Source organism: Lissotriton vulgaris, chromosome 6, assembly GCF_964263255.1.
Source record: "Lissotriton vulgaris chromosome 6, aLisVul1.2, whole genome shotgun sequence".
NCBI classification, from domain to species: domain Eukaryota; kingdom Metazoa; phylum Chordata; class Amphibia; order Caudata; family Salamandridae; genus Lissotriton; species Lissotriton vulgaris.
The window spans coordinates 649,688,333-649,709,096 of record NC_141694.1 but is presented as its reverse complement, the minus strand read 5'-3'; the positions used below and the strand labels follow the sequence as shown (position 1 = coordinate 649,709,096).

The window sequence follows — 20,764 nt, the reverse complement described above, 5'->3', positions numbered from 1 at the left end:
GGAGCTGAGGTTTTGGGGGTTAAGCTCAGGAGGGGGGCTGTCTGTGTGGTGTTCTTGGTGGTTTATCGCCCACCTTGGGCGTCGCCTGACTTCCCTACCCTCTTTGTAAGATTGGTCCAGGACCTGTGTACAAGATACGACAAAATAGTAATCGTTGGAGACTTCAACTATCACTGGGAAAAGTCCCCTAAAGAAGGACAAGCACTACAGATAGAGGAGGCGGTCTCCTCCTTAGGTCTTGTCCAACAGGTCACGGGACCAACACATGAGAAAGGTCATGTGCTTGACCTAGTTTGGACTACCATGCCAGCCCAGGGCATCACGGAAATTCTTCCTTGTGCCTGGTCTGATCATTTTCTAATAAAGGGTAGACTTACATTGAGGGGCCACATGTCCAAACCTGAGGAGGGCTGGAAAACGGCCCGCAAATGGAGAAACCTTGATGGGGAAAAACTGGTTCACCTCCTAAAACACCATCCTTCAGACATAGAGCCAGATGCCAACGCTGATGCCTTATGTAGACATCTCCAGCATAAACTGGGGAGTGCCATTGATGTGGTGGCGCCTCTTCGCAGGATGAAGAAGGTGGCGAGAGGAGCTGGGGCGCCTTGGTATAATGATTCCCTCAGAGAGATGAAACGCGGGGTGAGGAAGAAAGAGCGGGCATGGCGTAAAAAGTATGACGCCATCTCCAAACAAGAATATACCTCATCCTTGGCCCAGTACAAACTAGCCATACAATCAAGGAAGGCCGCTTTCTTTGAGGAAAGAATAACCACTGCTAGAAATCCACAAAAAGAAATCTTCCGGGTCCTGGCGGAGCTCAGAGTGAACAAGGAGCAAAGTCCTGAGTTCACCCAGGAGGACTGTCAGAGGTTCCAGGACTTCTTCGTAAAGAAGATATCCGACATCCTGGATGAAATTGCAGTAACTGCACACCTCGAATGTCCGCACATACCGGACTCCACTGGTCCACTAAACATCCTGCCTCTAGCTGAGTTACCCCTTATTTCAAAACAGGAATTGCTCAAAATCACAGGCCGAGTCAAATCAGGCTCCTTGGTAGACCCTTGCCCGCCTGACATATTCAAGATGGCAATGCCAGGAATAGAGGAAGAGGTCCTGCACCTGCTGAACACCTCTCTTCGCTCAGGACAGATCCCTTCAGCTTTTAAAGAGGCTCGCTTGATCCCCTTACTGAAAAAACCTGGAGCGGATACAAAATGTCTGAAGAATTTTCGGCCTATCTCTCAGTTGCCTTTCTTGGCGAAGGTAATTGAGCAGCATGTGCTAGCTATACTGTCAGGCCATTTAGAGAGCAACAACCTGCTGGAGACTAATCAGGCAGGGTTCCGTGCGAACCATAGCACGGAACTAGTTATGCTATCCATTTTGGATGAGCTTAGGATGCGAGCTGATGTAAAAACACCGAGCGCCTTGGTACTATTGGATCTCTCCGCGGCGTTTGACACCGTGTGCCATAAACAGCTTCTGTCGCGGTTGAGATCCTTTGGTGTCGTGGGCACAGCACATGCTTGGCTCACATCATTTCTGCAAGGGAGGACACAACGAGTACAGCTGGGGGATTTACTTTCTACCCCTGCTCCGATCACCTGCGGGGTCCCGCAGGGATCTGCCTTGTCCCCACTTCTTTTTAATATCTACTTGCAGCCACTAATTGCTCTCCTGAATAGGATGGACTGCCTAGTATACAACTATGCCGATGACACCCAGATAATCATCCGGCTGGATGATGGTCCAGGAGCATCCTCCAGGCTACAAGACATATTGAAAACCACTGTCAATTGGATGTCTGAGAACTCCTTAAAGGTTAACCCGGATAAGACGGAGGTACTACCTATTTCCATCTCGGGTAACCCCTGGAGTGATAAATTCTGGCCTAGGGAACTGGGTGTCCCCCCAAAGCCGGCAGTTGCAGTTAAAAGCCTAGGCCTATATGTGGATAAGAAATTATCCATGGAAAAACAAGTCACCACCGTAGTAGGCACCAGTATAGGCTTGCTAAGACAACTTAGAAAGATCGCTGCCCTACTCTCCTTTTCCACCCTGAGGCACGTAGTCTCAGCCACTATTCTGGCTAGGCTGGACTACGGGAACTCCCTTTATCTGGGTTTGCCACAGCGGCTGCTGGACAAACTACAGGGAGTCATGAACGATGCAGCTAGGCTGATATTTAAAAAACCTAGAAATGCCCATGCCTCTCCCCTGATGCAGGAGTTACACTGGTTGCCAGTTCGCCAGCGAATCATTTTCAAAGGAATGTGCATTGCCCACAAGGCTTTGTATGGCAAAGCTCCAAAATACCTGAAATCCCGACTATCCCCCTACACACCGGGTAGGACTTTGCGCTCGTCGGACGCTACTCTTCTGTCCCAGCCCCGCTTCAAATTGACCACGGTGGGGGGCCGTGCTTTCTCCAACACGATCCCAGCTTTATGGAACAAATTGGATCCAGAGCTTAGGAAGGAGAGCAATCTACTCTCCTTCAGAAAGAAACTTAAAACCGTACTATTTAAACAAGCCTGGAGCAGGTCTTAGGTGCACAGCTGGTTTCCAAGTGAATTTAACATCTATCATGTAAATCTGGTCACACCGCGCTTAGAGACCCCTGTGGTTATAACGCGCCATACAAATTAAATAAATAAATAAATAAATAAATAAATAACCCCTTTGTCCAAGCTCTCCTCGCTGGAAGGACTCCCAGCAGCAGGAGGTCAGACTCGTGTCTGTGGTGGCAGCCTCCATTTTGTGGAGCTGAGGCTTTAGTTAACTTTAACCGGGGTTCACAGTTACGTACATGTCGTGTCCCTCTAGAAGGGCGGAATGCTAACCTCGTCGCCAGAATTGGTGAGGGGGCCGCATCCCGATTCGTATGACACCTTACTCGACATGTCTTGATAACTCGACACCGAAGTTACCGATGTGGTACGCGTTATCATGGAACAGCCATTGGGTCTTGATTCCGCAAGCTGTAACCGGGCTCGGCTCGGGCCTGAACCTAGCTCACACGAGCCCACGCACTCTGCCTTCAGGATTGTTAAGGCCTGCCATAGGAGTGGCTGATAGGGACTCGGGTGTCCATTGTATGGTTAGATATAGAGCTACTATACCTAAAGCGAAGGGTGCTTACACGACTTCGCCCCAGCTGTCGTGCAGCCAGTTGTGTCAAATTTAGGAGGCCAGCCAGGGGTGGCATAATACATGCTGCAGCCCCTGGCGGCCCTGGGTACACCTATGCCCTGCGTTACAGGGTCTGATAAGGTGGCCCAGTACCAATTGGTAAATGCACCTAGGGTACATATCGTAATTTAGAAAGAGAACAGCCAGGCTGTGGGTCTGATTGGCAGGCCCACAGCCAGAGAAAGTCGTAAACCAGTGAAACAAAAGCAAAAAATCTGGGTGATCATAGGATTTCAGACCCTACTCTCCTACATGACCCCCCCCCCCAAACGTCGGAACGATAAGCTAACCTTGACCAGGTGAGTCTTCTTGTTCTAAGTGGAAATATCTGGAGAGCCCATCGGCATTGCCATGATCAGTACCAGGTCTATGTTCCACTGTAAAGTCCATCCCCTGTAGGGAAATGGACCACCTTAGCAGTTTGGGGTTTTCACCCTTCATCTGATTTAGCCACAAGAGGGGCTTATGGTCGGTCTGAATCTTGAAGTGAGTGCCAAACAAGTATGGCCTCAGCTTCTTCAGGGCCCAAACCACAGCAAAGGCCTCCCTCTCAATAGCTGACCAATTCTTCTCTCTAGGGGTCAGCCTTCTGCTTATAAAAGCAATGGGCTGGTCTTGACCATCGAAATTCAGTTGAGAAAGAACAGCTCCCACACCCAACTCAGAAGCATCTGTTTGGACAATGAATGGTTTGGAGTAGTCCGGACTCTTGAGGATAGGCGCCGTGCACATGGCCTGCTTTAGGTCATCGAATGCTTTTTGACAGCTCGCTGTCCACTGAACCTTCTTTGGCATTTTCTTACTTGTCAGTTCATTTAATGGTGTCACGATGGAACCATAGTTCCTGACAAACTTCCTATAGTAACCAGTCAAGCCCAAGAAAGCTCGAACCTGAGTCTGGGTGGTTGGAGGAGCCCAGTCCCTGATTGACTGTATCTTGCTCTCCAGTGGCTGAACCTGGCCTCCACCTACAAGGTGGCCCAGGTATACAACCTGTGTCTGCCCTATCTGGCACTTGGTGGCCTTGATAGTGAGGCCTGCCGCTTGCAGAGCCTCTAACGCTTTCCGCAGGTGGACCAGGTGATCCTCCCAGGTGGAGCTAAAGACAGCGATATCGTCAAGATACGCCGCACAGAAGTCATCCAGCCCAGTAAGGACTTGATTCACCAACCTTTGGAAGGTGGCAGGTGCATTTTTCAGACCAAAGGGCATCACCACGAACTGATAATGCCCACCAGGGGTTGAAAATGCGGTTTTAGGCTTGGCGTCCTCAGCTAACCTGATTTGCCAATACCCAGCGGTCAGGTCAAACGTACTTAAGTAGTTGGCCGAAGCCAATCTATCGATAAGCTCGTCCGCCCTTGGTATTGGGTGGGCGTCAGTCTTAGTGACTGCATTGAGACCCCTGTAGTCTACGCAAAACCTCATCTCTCTCTTACCACCCTGGGTGTGAGGTTTCGGCACTAGAACTACGGGACTAGCCCAAGGGCTATCCGAGGGTTCAATGACTCCCAGCTCCAACATTTTCTGCACTTCACTCTTGATGCAGTCTCTAACGTGATCAGGCTGCCGGTAGATTTTACTCTTTACGGGCAAGCTGTCACCAGTGTCAACCTCATGGGTGCACCAATCGGTCTGACTGGGTGTTAGAGAAAACATATGTCTGAACGACTGAAGAACCTGTTTACAGTCGCTCTGTTGATGTTCGGAGAGGCTGCCACAGAAGACAACACCATCTACCGATCCATCGTCAGGGTTCTGAGTGAGCAGGTCGGGGAGAGGGTCCCTCTCTTCTTCCTGTCCCTCATCTAGGGCCATGAGCAAACTCATGTCCTTCCTGTCGACATATGCCTTGAGCCTGTTGACATGAAGCACCCTGTGGGGGCTCCGGGGAGTTCCCAGGTCGACCAGGTAGGTGACCTCTCCCTTTTTCTCCAGGATGGTGTAGGGCCCGGACCATTTGTCCTTGAGTGCTGCTGGGGCCACCGGCTCCAACACCCACACCTTCTGTCCGGGCTGGTAAACAGTCAAGACAGCCTTTTGGTCATGCCAAGCTTTTTGGAGTTCTTGGCTGGCCTTAAGGTTTTCAGATGCCTTCTCCATGTACTCAGCCATCCGCGAGCGGAGGCCAAGCACATAGTCCACTATGTTGGCTGCAGGCTTTTTGAGAGGTCTCTCCCATCCTTCCTTCACCAAACACAGGGGTCCTCTTACAGGATGCCCGTACAAAAGTTCAAAAGGGCTGTAGCCAACCCCCTTCTGTGGGACTTCTCTGTAGGCGAACAAGAGGCAGGGGATCAGGACGTCCCATCTACGCCGAAGCTTTTCAGGTAGCCCATGAATCATCCCTTTAAGGGTCCTGTTGAATCTCTCAACAAGCCCATTGCATTGTGGATGATAGGGTGTAGTGAACTTGTAGTTGCCACCACATTCCTTCCACATAGCAGTTAAGTAGCTCGACATAAAGTTTGCACCTCTGTCGGAGACGACCTCCTTAGGGAAGCCCACTCTGGAGAATACTCCAACTAGGGCTCTTGCCACAACAGGTGCTGTAGTGGTCCTAAGGGGAATAGCTTCAGGATACCTGGTGGCATGATCCACTACCACCAGTATAAACTTGTGCCCTGATGCTGTCGGTGGTTCCATGGGACCGACGATGTCGATCCCCACCCGTTCAAAGGGCACCCCCACCACAGGCATTGGTATAAGGGGGGCCTTTGTCGTGCCACCTGACTTACCACTGGCTTGGCAAGTGACACAGGAGCAGCAAAACTCCTTGGTATCTTCGTTCATATGAGGCCAGTGAAAGTGTGAGACAAGCCTGTCCCACGTTTTCGTCTGGCCTAAGTGACCTGCTAAGGGAATCTCGTGGGCCAAGGTAAGTAGGAAACCACGCTGAGACAAGGGTACAACCAGCCTCCTGGTCATGCCAGGCTTGGGGTCTCTTGACTCAGTGTACAGGAGTCCATCTTCCCAGTATACCTTGTGGGTACCTGTGGCGTTCCCAGCAGCCTCAGCAGCAGCCTGCTGTCTGAGGGGTTCAAGAGAAGGGCAGTCTAACTGGTCCTTCCCCAGGTCCTCCCTTGAGGGTCCCCCTGAACCCAAGAATTCAACTTGATCAAGTTCGAACTCCCTAGGCTCAGTTTCCCTCAATTCCTGTAGGTCAGCCTCCTCTGAGACTTGATCCACGACCTGGGGCAAGGGGGAAGGCGCAGCCTTAACCCTACCGCTCTTTTTCTTGGGAGGTGTCTGGTCCTTTGTTCCAGGATCCAGCACCTGTTCAGTGGGGCATTTCCTGACCTGTGACCTAGTCACAGCGAACACATGTGCTGGCAAACCTAACATTTCCATGTGAGTCCGGTGCTCCACTTCTGACCATTGTGATGACTCCAAATCATTGCCCAACAAACAATCCACTGGGAGGTCTGGACTAACTACAACCTTCTTTTGGCCAGTTACCCCTCCCCAGGAGAAAGCTACAATTGCCATACTGTGATTGGTAGTGACATTGCTTGCATTGGTCACCAGGAATTCCGTACCTGGCATGATCTGTCCAGGGTCCACAAAGTTAGGCGTCACCATGGTGACGCTGGCACAAGTGTCCCTATAGGCCTGAGCCATCTTTCCATTTATGAAAGGCGTCTGTCGGTATTTGCCCAAAGTATTGGGACTTATGTCAGGGGACACGTCCGCGTCCCCTGTACTGACAAGGACAGCCTGAGTGAGTGTGCCAACTGAGGTGTCACGCCCCTCAGAACCCAGGGTTAACCCTACTAAACCCTTGGGAGGCGCACTACCACTGCTGACTGTACTAGGGGGCACAGGTGCCTTAGGGGCTGCAGTGGCAGGAGTCTGCCCTCCTCCTTTCTTGGTGCACTCACTAAACCAGTGAGATTTACTTTTACAGTACTGGCACCATCTTTTGGATTGGCCTTCTTTCTTCTTTTGGGGAGCCTGACCCCCACCCTCTTTGGGTTGTTGGGGACCTGTCGAAGACTTCTGGTCATTTTGTTCCCCCTTAGAATCCTTACCCTTCTGGTCTGCTTTCTTTTGACCACCTTGATTCTGGCCCTGGTTCTGTTTAACTCTCGTACGAACCCATCTGTCTGCCTTCTTTCCCAATTCTTGGGGAGAGGTCAGATCCGAGTCGACAAGATGCTGATGCAACAACTGGTTCTGACAATTGTTTAAAATTTGTTCTCTCATCATCAAATTATACAATCCTTCGTAATCAGTAACCTTACTGCCCAGCAACCAGCCCTCAAAAGCCTTAGTGGCACAATCGACAAAATCAGACCAATCTTGAGACTGCGTTTTCTGGGTATCCCTGAACAGCACCCTGTACTGCTCAGTGGTTAGGCCGAACCCTTCAACGAGTGTATTTTTCAAGACTTGGTAATTGTTTGCATCCTCCACCCTTGTGGTGAGGAGCTTGTCTCTTCCTTTTCCTTCAAAGGAGAGCCACAAGATAGCTGCCCACTGACTCTGGGGTACACCTTGCACAGTGCAGGCCCTCTCCAAAGCAGTAATCCATTTGTGGATGTCGTCCCCTTGTTTAAAGGGGGGCACTATCTTACCAAGGTGTTTTGTATCAAAACTCCTTTCCCTATTGCTAGGTATAATGCTGCCACCAGTGGGGACCGCCCCACTTAACTGTTGCTCTCTAGCAAAGGCAAGCCTCTCTTTGGCCAGGGCAAGTTCTTCCCTTTCGATCCTCAGATTAGCTGCCCTTTCCTTAGCTTCGTACACTCTCCGCTGAGGGGACGTCATCCCTCTTTGCGAAGAGTTGTGAGAGCCATTGGTTTGAAGGGATCTGCCAGAGCCTCTTGACAGAGATCTGGCTCGTCCATTCCCAATGTTAAGCTGACCTGATAGTGGCCCCAGGAGTCCCCCAGTACCACTGTCATGTTTGCTTAAGTTGGACCTGCTTAGTCTAACGACTTCTACCTGTCCCTTATCTGCCTCATCCCCAGAGGGATCCTCATCCTCCTCCACATCTTCGTTCTCAGTTGCGAGGTGGATGAGGTCAGGATCGTCTCTGGTTCCCTCGAGGGGAGGCATGTCTCCTTCTGGATTAGAAGGGCTAAGAAGCTTCTCAGCCTTTCTGGCATCATAAGTCTCTAGGAGACCAATCAGAAAGGAGGTGGTGGGGTTAGCCCCTTGCTTAATCTTCCTAGAGGTACATACTTGCGCAGTATATCTTGAAGGAATGACCTGTGGAGGGTCAACTGACACAAGGGGAGACTCATGGTTTCCTCCTTTGTCCGACATACTGTTTCTAGTGTGGTGTAAGTGATGCACCTACCTACACTATGGGTTTACCTACTGGTCCCTTGCTAAGAGTTGCAGCCAAGGTGTGCTAAGCCTTGGGGAGCTGCAACAGCTGGTTCAGTAGAATTCAGAGTATTTTAAGCTTTAGTTATATGTACTAATAGTACTTATGTGATCTTTCAACAAGATATTCTTAGGATACGCGTGGTAAAACAACAGCAAGCTCAAATCCCAACCGCTGCTCACCAATGTGAGAAGTTGGCCCGATATGCAACGTTCGCTATTCTAGCGACCGCTATGTATCGTTCCAACGACCCTTATGGTGTTTGGTTGTAAGTCAACCTATAGACCAGCTATCCTAGTAGCGTGGATACGAGCAGTCTAAGGCTAAAGACTCGAGAGGGCGTGTTAAGCCAGCTGTTTACCACACATGTACCCCTTGAACACCAAGTGAAAGGACACCACACAAGTGTTATGAAATGCAAATGCTACTTACCAGTATGCATCTGTTCTTGGCATGTAGGGCTGCTGACATTCATATCTGTGCATAGATCGCCTCGCCACCTAGTGTTGGGTCCGGATGATTGCACATTGTTGTCCTGGAAGAGTCTTCGAAGTATCACGAGATAGGTGGCTCCTCCCCTGGACTACAGTGCGCATGGGCATCGCCTCCATCCCCAGATTGTTTTTAGCCATTGGCAGAGATGGAGTGAAGAATGTGAATGATGACCATGCTATGAGCATATGTGTATATATGAATGAATACTGCAGCTGCTACAGGCGCCGGGGAGGAGGGTGGGCGATATGAATGTCAGCAGCCCTACATGCCAAGAACAGATGCATACTGGTAAGTAGCATTTGCAGTTCGAGGCATGTGGGCTGCTGAATTCATATCTGTGCATAGAATACATAGCAGTCCCTCCATTAACGGCGGCCGCCCGTGCCAGCTGCAGAAGTCTGAAAAAGCGTTTTTAGAACAGCCTGACCAACAGCTGCCTGCTGTTTGGAATGCACGTCTACACAGTAGTGCTTAGTGAAAGTGTGTGTGGTAGACCATGTGGCTGCTCTACAGATATCTTCTAAGGGAATGTTACCTAGGAAAGCCATAGAGGCCCCTAACTTCCTGGTGGAGTGGGCCCTCGGTGGGATAGTGAGAGTGCGCTTAGCTTTAGCGTAACAGATCTGAATGCACTTTACTATCCATCTAGCAATCCCTGCTTTGGAGATAGCGTTTCCCTTGTGGTGTGTGGCAAAAGCAACAAAAAGTTGTTTGGTTTTGCGGAAGTCTTTTGTCCTGTCTACATAGTACATTAAAGCCCTTTTCACATCAAGGGTGTGGAGCATGCGCTCCGCCAGCGTCTCTGGGTTTTGGAAAAACACCGGCAATTCAATTGTTTGATTTATGTGGAATTGTGATACCACTTTGGGTAGGAATTTAGGGTTAGTGCGGAGCACCACCCTGTTAGCATGCACCTGGAAGAAAGGTTCTTGGATGGTGAGCGCCTGCAGTTCGCTAACCCTCCGTAGCGATGTAATGGCTACTAAGAACGCAACCTTCCAAGTTAGAAACTGAAGCTCACAAGAGTGCAGTGGCTCAAAGGGAGGACCCATCAGCCTCGTAAGAACCACGTTGAGGTTCCATTCTGGAGCTGGTGGGGTCCTTGGCGGAATGACCCTTTTGAGTCCTTCCAGAAAGGCTTTGATAGCAGGAACCTTAAAGAGTGACAGGTGTTGCCTATTTTGGAGGTATGCTGCAATAGCAGATAGGTGAATGCGGATGGAAGAGTACGCTAGATTGCATTGATACAGGTGAAAAAGGTAACAGATGATGTTTTGAATGGAAGCATCTAGCGGGTCAATATTGTGCTGAGCACAGTGGATGACAAACCTCTTCCATTTAGCCGCATAGCAAGCTCTAGTAGTGGGCTTCCTTGCTTCCCGAATGATGTCCATACAATCGGGAGGAAGATTGAGGTAGCCAAACTCTAGGACTTCAGGAGCCAGATCGCCAGGTTGAGCTGTTGCGGATCTGGGTGCTGAATGTCGCCATGGCTCTGCGTCAGAAGGCTGGGAGTGAGATGAAGCCTTTGATGCGGTACCACGGAAAGTTCCAGAAACGTGGTGTACCATGGTTGGCGAGCCCACGTTGGAGCAACCAGGATGAGCGTGATTGAGTGCTGCCTGAGCTTGCGTGCCACCAGCGGTATCAGAGGTGCTGGGGGAAAAGCGTACGCAAATCTGCCTGACCAGTTCATCCACATCGCATTGCCCTGTGATTGCGGGTGTGGGAACCTGGCGGCGAAGCTTTGGCATTTTGCGTTCTCCTTTGTGGCGAATAGGTCTATCTCTGGATGACCCCACCTTTGGAAGTACGGTTGGAGTACTGATGGATGTATCTCCCACTCGTGCATCTGATGGCTGTGCCTGCTGAGCAGGTCCGCCATTTGATTGTCCTTGCCCGGGAGATGCTCCGCCATGAGGAAGATGTTCCTCTGAATGGCCCACTTCCACATGCTCTGAGCCAGATGAGACAGCTGTGGAGAGTGTGTGCCTCCCTGCTTCTGAATGTAGTACATGGCTGTCATGTTGTCCGTCCGGATCAACACGACTTTGTTGCACAGATGTACTTTGAACGCCTTCAAGGCCATGAAGATTGCCATCAACTCCAACACATTGATGTGCATCTTCCGTTGCTGTAGTGTCCATAGTCCCTGCACAGTGTAATGGAGTACATGCGCTCCCCATCCCTGGAGAGAGGCGTCCGTCGTCAGGATAATCTGTGGGACAGGTTCTTGGAATGGTCGGCCCTTGCAAAGGTTTTGTGGATTCCACCAATGCAGAGAGTTGTAAGCCCGACCGCTCACCAACACTAGGTCTGTCAGTTGCCCATGAGCCTGAGTCCACTGACGTGCCAGGCACTCCTGAAGCGGACGCATATGTAGTCTCGCGTGCGGGACAATGGAGATGCAGGAGGCCATCATGCCTATCAACTGCATAAACACCCTCGCTGGAAGCGAGTGTTGGGGTCTGAATCGTTGGATCAGCGCCTGGATACTGGCGATTCTCACTGAATTTGGCTGCGCAGTGGCTGCCAGAGTGTTGATCGTCGCGCCCAGATACTGTCGCACGTGGGCGGGCTGGAGATGGGACTTTGGGTAGTTCAGAGAGAATCCCAGATCGTGCAGGAGATGAATGGTGCGTGACACGTGGTCGACGCACTGCTGTTCTGTCCTTGCCTGAATGAGCCAGTCGTCCAGGTAGGGAAAGACGTGGACGTGCTGGCGACGGAGATGAGCCGCCACGGTCGCCAGGCACTTTGTAAACACCCTCGGTGCTGTGGTGACCCCGAACGGCAGAACCTTGAACTGGTAATGCTGGTTTAAGATTGTGAATCTGAGATACTTCCTGTGTGAAGGATGCAGGGGGATATGAAAATAGGCATCCTTCAGATCCAGCGTAGCCAGGAAGTCCCCCTGTTGAAGCAGGGGAAGCACCTGCTGTAACGTGAGCATATGGAAGTGCTCCGAGAGGATGTACCAGTTCAGGGGCCTGAGGTCCAGGATCGGTCTGAGGGACCCGTCCTTTTTGGGGATGAGAAAATACAGGGAGTAAACCCCTGTTCCCCGTTCTTGCAATGGAACGAGCTCTATTGCCCCTTTTTGCAGCATAACTAGAACTTCTTGCTGCAACAAGGTCAAGTGCTCGCCGGACATAGGACAGCTTCTTGGCGGTATGTCCGGTGGAATGGACGTAAGCTCCAGACAGTACCCGTACTGGATAAGAGACCTCACCCACCTGTCTGTGGTGATGGACTCCCACGCTGGCAGGAACTGCTGGAGTCTCCCCCCGACTGGTGTTGTGTGGTCGGGGGGCAGTGACAAGACGTCACTGCTTGGTGGTGGTGGTGGACCTGGAGCCATTGTTTCCACGTCCCCTGCCCTTGACATTATTGCCTCTGTAACCACCTCTGCCCTTGTTGTTATACGAGGCTTGGGTGTTACCCTTGTAATATTGTGTGGATTGGGATGCCTGTCCTCTTGAGGTGCCTTTTGAATTTGAGCGGCGAAAGGAGCCACTTCGAAACTGCTGACTTTGTAAAGCCCCCATTGACTTGGCAGTTTCTGTGTCTTTTTTCATTTTTTCCAGGGAGGCATCCACCTCAGGGCCAAACAGATGGTCAGGATTTACGGTTTGATTTAGTATAGTCGTCTGGATGTCGGGTTTGAACCCCGAAATCCTAAGCCAGGCATGGCGTCTAAGTAACACGCTTGTATTGATAGCTCTGGAGGCCGTGTCTGCCACATCCAGTGCACATTTGATGGATGCGTTAGTAATGAGTTTACCCTCCTGAATAAGCATCTCCCCTGCCTCTTTGTATTGGTCAGGCAAGTGTTGTAGGATGGCCTCAAGTGTGTCATAATGGGCCCTATCATAACGTGCAAGCAGGGCTTGGGTGTTAGATATCTTCCAGATGTTAGCTGCCTGTGCAGCGATCCGTTTGCCTGAGGCTTCAAAGATTTTCGACTCCTTATCTGGGGGAGGAGCGTCACCAGTCGTTTGAGAGTTTGCCCTCTTCCGAGCGTTGGAAACAACCAAGGAGTCCAATGGCAAGTGTCCCTTTATATATGTCGGATCTGTGGGAGCGGCCCTATATTTCCTGTCGATTCGAGGGTTGACCACACGCGCCCGTGTGGGTTCCTTGAAAACATCCGCGGCATGTTTAAGCACCCCCTTAAGCATCGGCAGCGTTTTGACCGACTTTTCAGCCACCGAGAAGGTGTCGAACAGGAAGTCCACATCCACGGGGTCTGAGTGTAGTTCGACGTCGTGGTTGGCCGCAGCTCTCTCTATCAGCGCATTGAAGGCCGCCGAGTCTTCTGTAGGGGACGTCTTGGCGGCGAAAAGCTGAGTGTCCTGACCCGACTGCGGGTCCTCGGTGTCGGCTCCGGTTGTCCAGGGCACAGGCTCCTCCTCCGGATCCGAGTACGCCGGATAGTTGTACTCTGCATCCTCCTCGTCCGCATCGACTGCGACTGAATGCGTCGGAGAGTGCCCTCGGGCCTGGGGGGACACAGGTTCCACCATAGGCGAAGATCCCGCAGAGTCCTTCTTGTTTTTAAGAGGGATCTTAAAGGGTTCCAGCGCCGGCTCTGTTGTGATCTTCCTCTTGAGGAGCGACAGTTTTCCGGTGTTGGCGTCGATGAATACCTCACGACGTTCCTCGACTGCAAGTGGCTGGAGTCGAGGTTTTGGCACCGCTGAGGCAGCTTTTGGCGTCGATGGCTCCTTAGCGGATCCGCCCAGCTTCGGCGCGAAGGCCTTCGGCGCCGACTTGGGTGGGAGAGTGAAACGGATAGGCGTGTGGCCCGCAGTAGGCTTAGGCGCTACAGTGTCCTGAGCGGGATTCACACCGGCTTTTTGAATCCGCTGCAAGGATTCCGTCACCTTCTTTGTGAAGGCTGGAGAGGGCTTGACCGGCTCGAGCGATTCCTCATCCTCGAGATCCACAATGTCAGAGGGCACCTTCTTCGGTGCCGGCGGCCCATGCCTATTGGCGTCGTCGCCCTGACGCTTCTTCGGAGCCGTCTTCGGGTCCACGACCCCTTTCGGCGCCGACGCGGCCGCATCGGAGGACTTCGCCTTCGGCGCCGACCCAGAGGCCTTCGGGTCGGCCATTTTGGCGCGACGCTTCTGGTCGGCCATTTTGGATGTTTTTGTAGTTGACGCCTCCAGAACCTTCATCACCTGCGCCACTTTTGGTTTCGGTTTCGGATCCGATGGTGCGTGACCAGTTGGCTTCACTTTCTGTTGTATAACCTGAAGTGATGGTTCTGAAATGTCCGTGACCGGGCCCGGAGGCGGGGACGTAGGACTCATAGTTAGATCTTGGGTAAGGCCCGAAGGCGATCCCTCGACCTGGGCCGTATGAAGGGGTATAACCCCTGAGTCTGGTTGGGGATGCTCCTCCTCCGAGCTATCCCCCATCGTGGCACAAGCCTGATCGTCGTCCCCTACCTCGTCGGAGACTTCGTCAAAGTCCTCCTCACCCGCGTCGTAGGTCTCCTCGTCGCACGCGGGACCAGAGTCCGAGTCTCGCGCGTCGTCTTCTACCTCGACAGATTCCTGGAAAATGTCGTCTGGAGGGGGCGCCGCAGCCGATAGTTGAGCTTGGAGTCGATTGGCCCGGCGAATCTTCAAGGTCTTCTTGCTCCGGAATTTCGAACACGCCATGCAGGTGTCCTCGCGGTGATCCGGTGACAAGCAGGTATTGCACACAGGGTGCACGTCGAGGTGTGAGTATTTGGAGTGACACAGCGGACACTTTTTAAATGGAGTCCGCTCCATAGCTAGAGGTGTAGTGTAGGCCCGTCCGCGCCGAAGGCACGTGGAAGGGCAGCAAGAGATCGGAGCTGAGAGTCAGAAAGAAAACCCGTACGCAACTATACCGACGCCCAGCCTAAAGACCTTTTGGTCTCGAGTAGAAGTTAAACAACTGTCGGTTCCGACAGAGGGAACCGAAACACATCCGAACCCAATGGCGGAAAAAAACAATCTGGGGATGGAGGCGATGCCCATGCGCACTGTAGTCCAGGGGAGGAGCCACCTATCTCGTGATACTTCGAAGACTCTTCCAGGACAACAATGTGCAATCATCCGGACCCAACACTAGGTGGCGAGGCGATCTATGCACAGATATGAATTCAGCAGCCCACATGCCTCGAACATAAACAGGATATTTATTAAGAATCACAACAGCCCTGTACTCTTTATGAGGACAGGGTACTAAGCACAAACCAAATCTCTTAGGAAAATACTTCAAGTGCACAATTAAAACAAGTGTCCGAGGACACGGAAAGTTTAAGGTCTCGGGCGGACCCGATAAGGCAAGTCGGAAGCGAGGGACTCGGGACCCTAGAGTAAAGAGGCTATGCAGGCACCGAAATGCCGAGTTACCTAGCCACGAGGGCTGCGGTTGCACAAGTCTTACAGGCGTCGGGGTCTTCGCTGACGAGCCAGGAGCCGGAAGAAAAGGAGTTGCTGGCCGGCGACCAGTGATGAATAGTTCGTAGAGATCCAAGCCTGGATCAGAGAGTGATGACACCTGAAAGCAGAGGGGACCAAGTTCGTACTACTAGCCAGTAGTCAGAGGGTACCAGGGTGGCACCGGTTGGCCGTCACCTCGACCAGGTGAGTGGGCGACGCTAGGCTCTGCAGTCTCACGGACCAGGAGGCGTTGTCGGCGACCACGGTGGAGGTGCGAGCTGTCCCACGAAGGATGATGCTGTCGGCGTCGCTGGGCCCAGGGTGGGGCAACAAGCCTTGGCAAATCTCAGGGCCACGTGGTGGGCCTAAGATGGCGTCTTGAGTGGACCAAGAGGGTCCAGGGTGCTCCTCGCAAAGATGGAAGCAAGGGCCAGTCTGGGGCAACCAGACCAGCAGTGTTGATTGTCGGATGTCGTCACAGAAGGGCACAAGCCAGCGGCGAGTGACCAGACAACGTGCTGAGCAGCGAGCAGAAGGGCCCCACGCAGATCGTGGAGATGCTGGGAGACGGCACTTCGGTGCTAGAGCGGCTCAGGGTCGGGGCTTCTCGGACCCCAGAGCACTCACCAGGGAATCGCTTCGATGGTCGTGCTGGTTTAAGAGCGTGCAGGTTCTGATGATGGCCGGTCCCTCGAGGTCTCGTCGCACCCACAGATCACAGCTGAGCTGATGACGTGGGTAGAGGTCAGAGGTGCCAGGGAAGCCGATTCTCGTCGAGCTGGGCCGTCGGATTCCTTGAGGAAGGACTTACAGCAAACCGCAGAGTTCTTAGATGGTGCCCGCTGATGCAGGGTGACTACTCCTTAGTCACAAGGGAGAAATCTTGAGAAGAGTCTTGAATGTCCTTTCGTAGAAAGTAGTTCTTGATTCAAAGATGATCTAATTTGGAAGGGTCCCCGCTCCGGCCTTTATTCTAAAGAAAGGGGTGGGTACATGACTAGGTCCTGCCCTAAGGGTGGGACCAGGAAAGGGGGTAGTTACACCCCTCTCCCCTGCCGGACTTTCCCCAGGCCAGGGCTGGCGCCCCTGGAACTGGTTCTGGCCGGCAGATGCGTAGTGAGCACCGGGGTGCCACTCCGCAGTCACCTTCTCGCAAAAGCCCTACCTACCCAGAATACACAAACCCTGTCTGGGACGGTGCGAACACCGCCCTCGACAGGAAACCCTTTGTCCAAGCTCTCCTCGCTGGAAGGACTCCCAGCAGCAGGAGGTCAGACTCGTGTCTGTGGTGGCAGCCTCCATTTTGTGGAGCTGAGGCTTTAGTTAACTTTAACCGGGGTTCACAGTTACGTACATGTCGTGTCCCTCTAGAAGGGCGGAATACTAACCTCGTCGCCAGAATTGGTGAGGGGGCCGCATCCCGATTCGTATGACACCTTACTCGACATGTCTTGATAACGCGACACCGAAGTTACCGATGTGGTACGCGTTATCATGGAACAGCCATTGGGTCTTGATTCCGCAAGCTGTAACCGGGCTCGGCTCGGGCCTGAACCTAGCTCACACGAGCCCACGCACTCTGCCTTCAGGATTGTTAAGGCCTGCCATAGGAGTGGCTGATAGGGACTCGGGTGTCCATTGTATGGTTAGATATAGAGCTACTATACCTAAAGCGAAGGGTGCTTACACGACTTCGCCCCAGCTGTCGTGCAGCCAGTTGTGTCAAATTTAGGAGGCCAGCCAGGGGTGGCATAATACATGCTGCAGCCCCTGGCGGCCCTGGGTACACCTATGCCCTGCGTTACGGGGTCTGATAAGGTGGCCCAGTACCAATTGGTAAATGCACCTAGGGTACATATCGTAATTTAGAAAGAGAACAGCCAGGCTGTGGGTCTGATTGGCAGGCCCACAGCCAGAGAAAGTCGTAAACCAGTGAAACAAAAGCAAAAAAATCTGGGTGATCATAGGATTGCAGACCCTACTCTCCTACACCCCTAACCTGCCCAGATGAGCTGCGACCACCGCCATCAACTTCGTGAACACCCGTGGGGCGCTGGTAAGGCCGAAGGGGAGCACGGTAAACTGAAAGTGCTCGTGGCCAACCGTGAACCGCAGGTAGCGCCGGTGGGCCGGCAGGACGGGAATGTGGTATGCGTCCTGCAAGTCCAACGCTACCATCCAGTCTCCTGGGTCCAGGGCAGCTAAGACCTGAGCTAGTGTCAGCATTTTTAACTTCTTCTGGAGGAAGCCGTTGACGTTCCGTAGATCCAAGATAGGGCGTAGACCCCCTTTGCCCTTCTTGGGTACCAGAAAGTAGTGGGAGTAGTAACCACACCCTACTTCTGGCCCAGGAATGCGCTCAATGGCCTTCTTGGCCAAGAGGGCCGTAACTTCCTCCAGCAGAAGTCACAAGTGATCCCCCGACACGCGGTAGTAGTGTGGTGGCATGGCTTGAGGGGTCGCCTCGAAGGGGAGGGAGTAGCCCCTTCGGACGATTTGCAGCACCCACCTGTCCGATGTGACAGTGCGCCAGTGGAATGAATGAACCGGTTCTTATCGCGCGCAAACTTAGCCCAATGGGCATCAAGGCGCCTAAATCAAATATAGCAGCAGTGTCCCCCCTTCTACAACCTTCTCTCAGTGGAGGAGGTGATGGCGAACCCTGCCCCCCACTGGCGTCACATGGGCCTGAAAGCACAGACTAGGAGGGTTTTGAGGCGGATGCTTTGGGGGCAGATGTGGACTGGCCTCGTCGGCCTGCCTGGAATTTGGATTTGCTTCTTTATTTTTATCTGGAATCTTACTGACTGTTCGTCAGTTGTTCTGTGGGAACCACTAAGATTTTTCATAGCATTCATAGGATGAGAGAGCAGGTGGAGCTCACAGCATTGACTTGTGCCGTCATGTTCTACTTGTCATCCAGGATGAACCCCAGAATTTTGGTGTGGTTGGTGGGTGTTTGTCCTAGTTCATTTAGCCACATGGTGGAGTCCCACAGTGAGTCCTTGTTACCAAAGACTAGAAATTCTGCCTTGTCGAAATTCAGTTTAAAGCAGTTGGTTCTCATCCTTTCCGCTATCAGGCTCATGCAGGTAATTCTGGTGATGTGTCTTATCCGTTAGGAAGAGTATTTGTTGGGTGTCTTCTGTGTAGTTGATGATGGTGATGCCTTGAGACCTGGTGATGTTGGTGAGTGGCTCAAGGTAGAGGTTCAACTGGGTCAGGATGAGGGATGAACCTTGGGGGATCCAGATACACGTTTCTTGGCCTCAGATGTGAAGGGTGACACTCTAAATCTTTGGGTTCTTCCTGTGAGGAAGAGACCAAGCCAGTTGAGTGCTGGTCCTTGGATTCTGCAATCATGGAGTCTTTTGATTAGTGTGTTGTAGGACACTGGTGTCAAAAGCTACAGAGGGGTCGAGTCGGATGAGTACAGCTGTTTAGCCTCAGTTAGGGAAGGTCCTGTTATTGTTGGTGCATGTGATGAGTGAAGTTTCTATTCTGTGATTCTTTCTGAAAACTGAGTGTTGTCCAGTAGGTGTTTGAGCTCAAGGTGGCTATTGAGCTGTTTGCAGGTGTCCTTTTTGCTGGGTAGGAAAGCAGGGAGATAGGTTGGAGTTGGTTAGTTTGCTGTGGTCAACTAAAGTTTTTTTTTAGGAGGGTGATGACGACTGTGCACTTTCAGATTTCTGGGAAGGTGGCAGAGGAGATATAGGTGTTTATGATGTGGGTGAGAGCTGTGTTGATTGGGGATGTGACAAGGTTATAGTGGTGGGAGCACAGTTCCGAAGGGAACCGAGAGTGGTTGAGCTTCATGATTGCAGCTGTTTGTTCTCTAGTGGATGACTTGAATCTGATCAGGTGGTTGTCATAATTGGTGATAAGTTTGCTTGGATCAGATTGGGGCGTGCAGTTACTGTAGATGTTTGTGATTATGCTGTTGAAGAAGCTGGATAGGCCATCACAGAATTCTTAAGAGGGGTGATTGACGGAGGCCACATGTGTAGTGAATCTTTGATGGTCAAGAAGATTTCTTTGCTGCTGTTGGAGTTACCTTTGATACATTTAACTAGCTTGCTTTTCTTGGTATTTCCAAATTGTTGGTGGTATTTTCTTATTGCAGCTTAGAAAGTGGTCTGTCTGTGTCTTCAAGGCTGCCTCTTCACTTTCTCTCTAGTTCTTTGCAGTATATTTTGGTGTCCCGGAGATCCTTTGTGTACTAGCTGTCTTGCTTGTTGGACTTTCTCGTATTGTTGAGTTTGATGGGTGAGAGGGAGTCTGCACAGTTCTTGATCCAGTTGCTAAAGTTGTTGATATCCTGGTTGATGTCCGAAAGGTTGAGAGGGTCTGTTTTGTATCTCAAGTCGAAATTAATGTAGCAGGCTGGCATGGGAGGACATGAGTAGAAACCAGTTGGCAAACCGTTTTCCGCAGAGGCATATAGCATTGAGGTAGACACACTCTGGGGAAGGGCTGGGGAGGTCTACACATTCAGGTGGGTCTTGCAATCTTTGGTGTGGGCCTGAATGGTGCATCCTAGGATAACCACATGCCACACACAACAGGAAGTGGTCTCCAGGTGGGAGGGAACCATTGGCTATCAACCACCATCAGGTGCACTACGGAACCTTTCGGAGCATAAAGGTGTCACCCCTGATACCCAGACCTCGGACCTTAAGCGACTTGAAAGAAGGACCGAAGAGGTTCTGCCCTGCTGCACCAAGGGACCAGCAAAGAGAGACTGCATCGATGAGGACTGCATCTGCTGGCTAGCCAAGAGATGGACTGTGCCTGCCATGTGATGCTCAGGGAGAAGCGGTCTCCAGAACCCAATCAAGCAAAGAGAACTCAAAGGGCCAGACGACTGGCCTCCTGTTTGCAGCACAGGGATACAACAGCATTCACCACCGTGCATTGCTGAGGAACAAGACCTGAATGTGCAGAGTTGCACCAGAGTTCGCTGAGCCTGGGAGTGCTAGTGGAGAGTTGCTGGGACCCTCAGAAGGAAAGCTATCAACCCAGAAAGGAATGGTCTGTGACCGAGACAACAGGCGACTGGACTTCGACTAGACCGTAAAGACGTGTGGGACGTCGACCCTGCAACTAGGACACCCTCACCATCTTCACAGAGCAAGGAATCCCTGCAGTAAGACCCCCGCCGACTGCATCATACCCACAGCACCCTTAGAGCATCTTCAGCAACCTTCTACACTTGTATCAGGATCACTCCAAAGGAATCCTTTGCAATGCAGATAGAGCACCTGGAACTGCTCAAGGCTGCTTCTTTAGCAAAGGAAACTGTCCTTGA

At 51.9% G+C, this 20,764-nt stretch overlaps 1 protein-coding gene across 1 annotated transcript in view; it reads right to left on the bottom strand.

Moving 5' to 3' along the window:
* The window catches only part of MDN1 (midasin AAA ATPase 1), a 2,142,100-nt gene that overhangs the window by 936,642 nt on the left and 1,184,694 nt on the right, over positions 1-20,764 (bottom strand). The gene's annotated exons all lie outside the window — the stretch shown is intronic.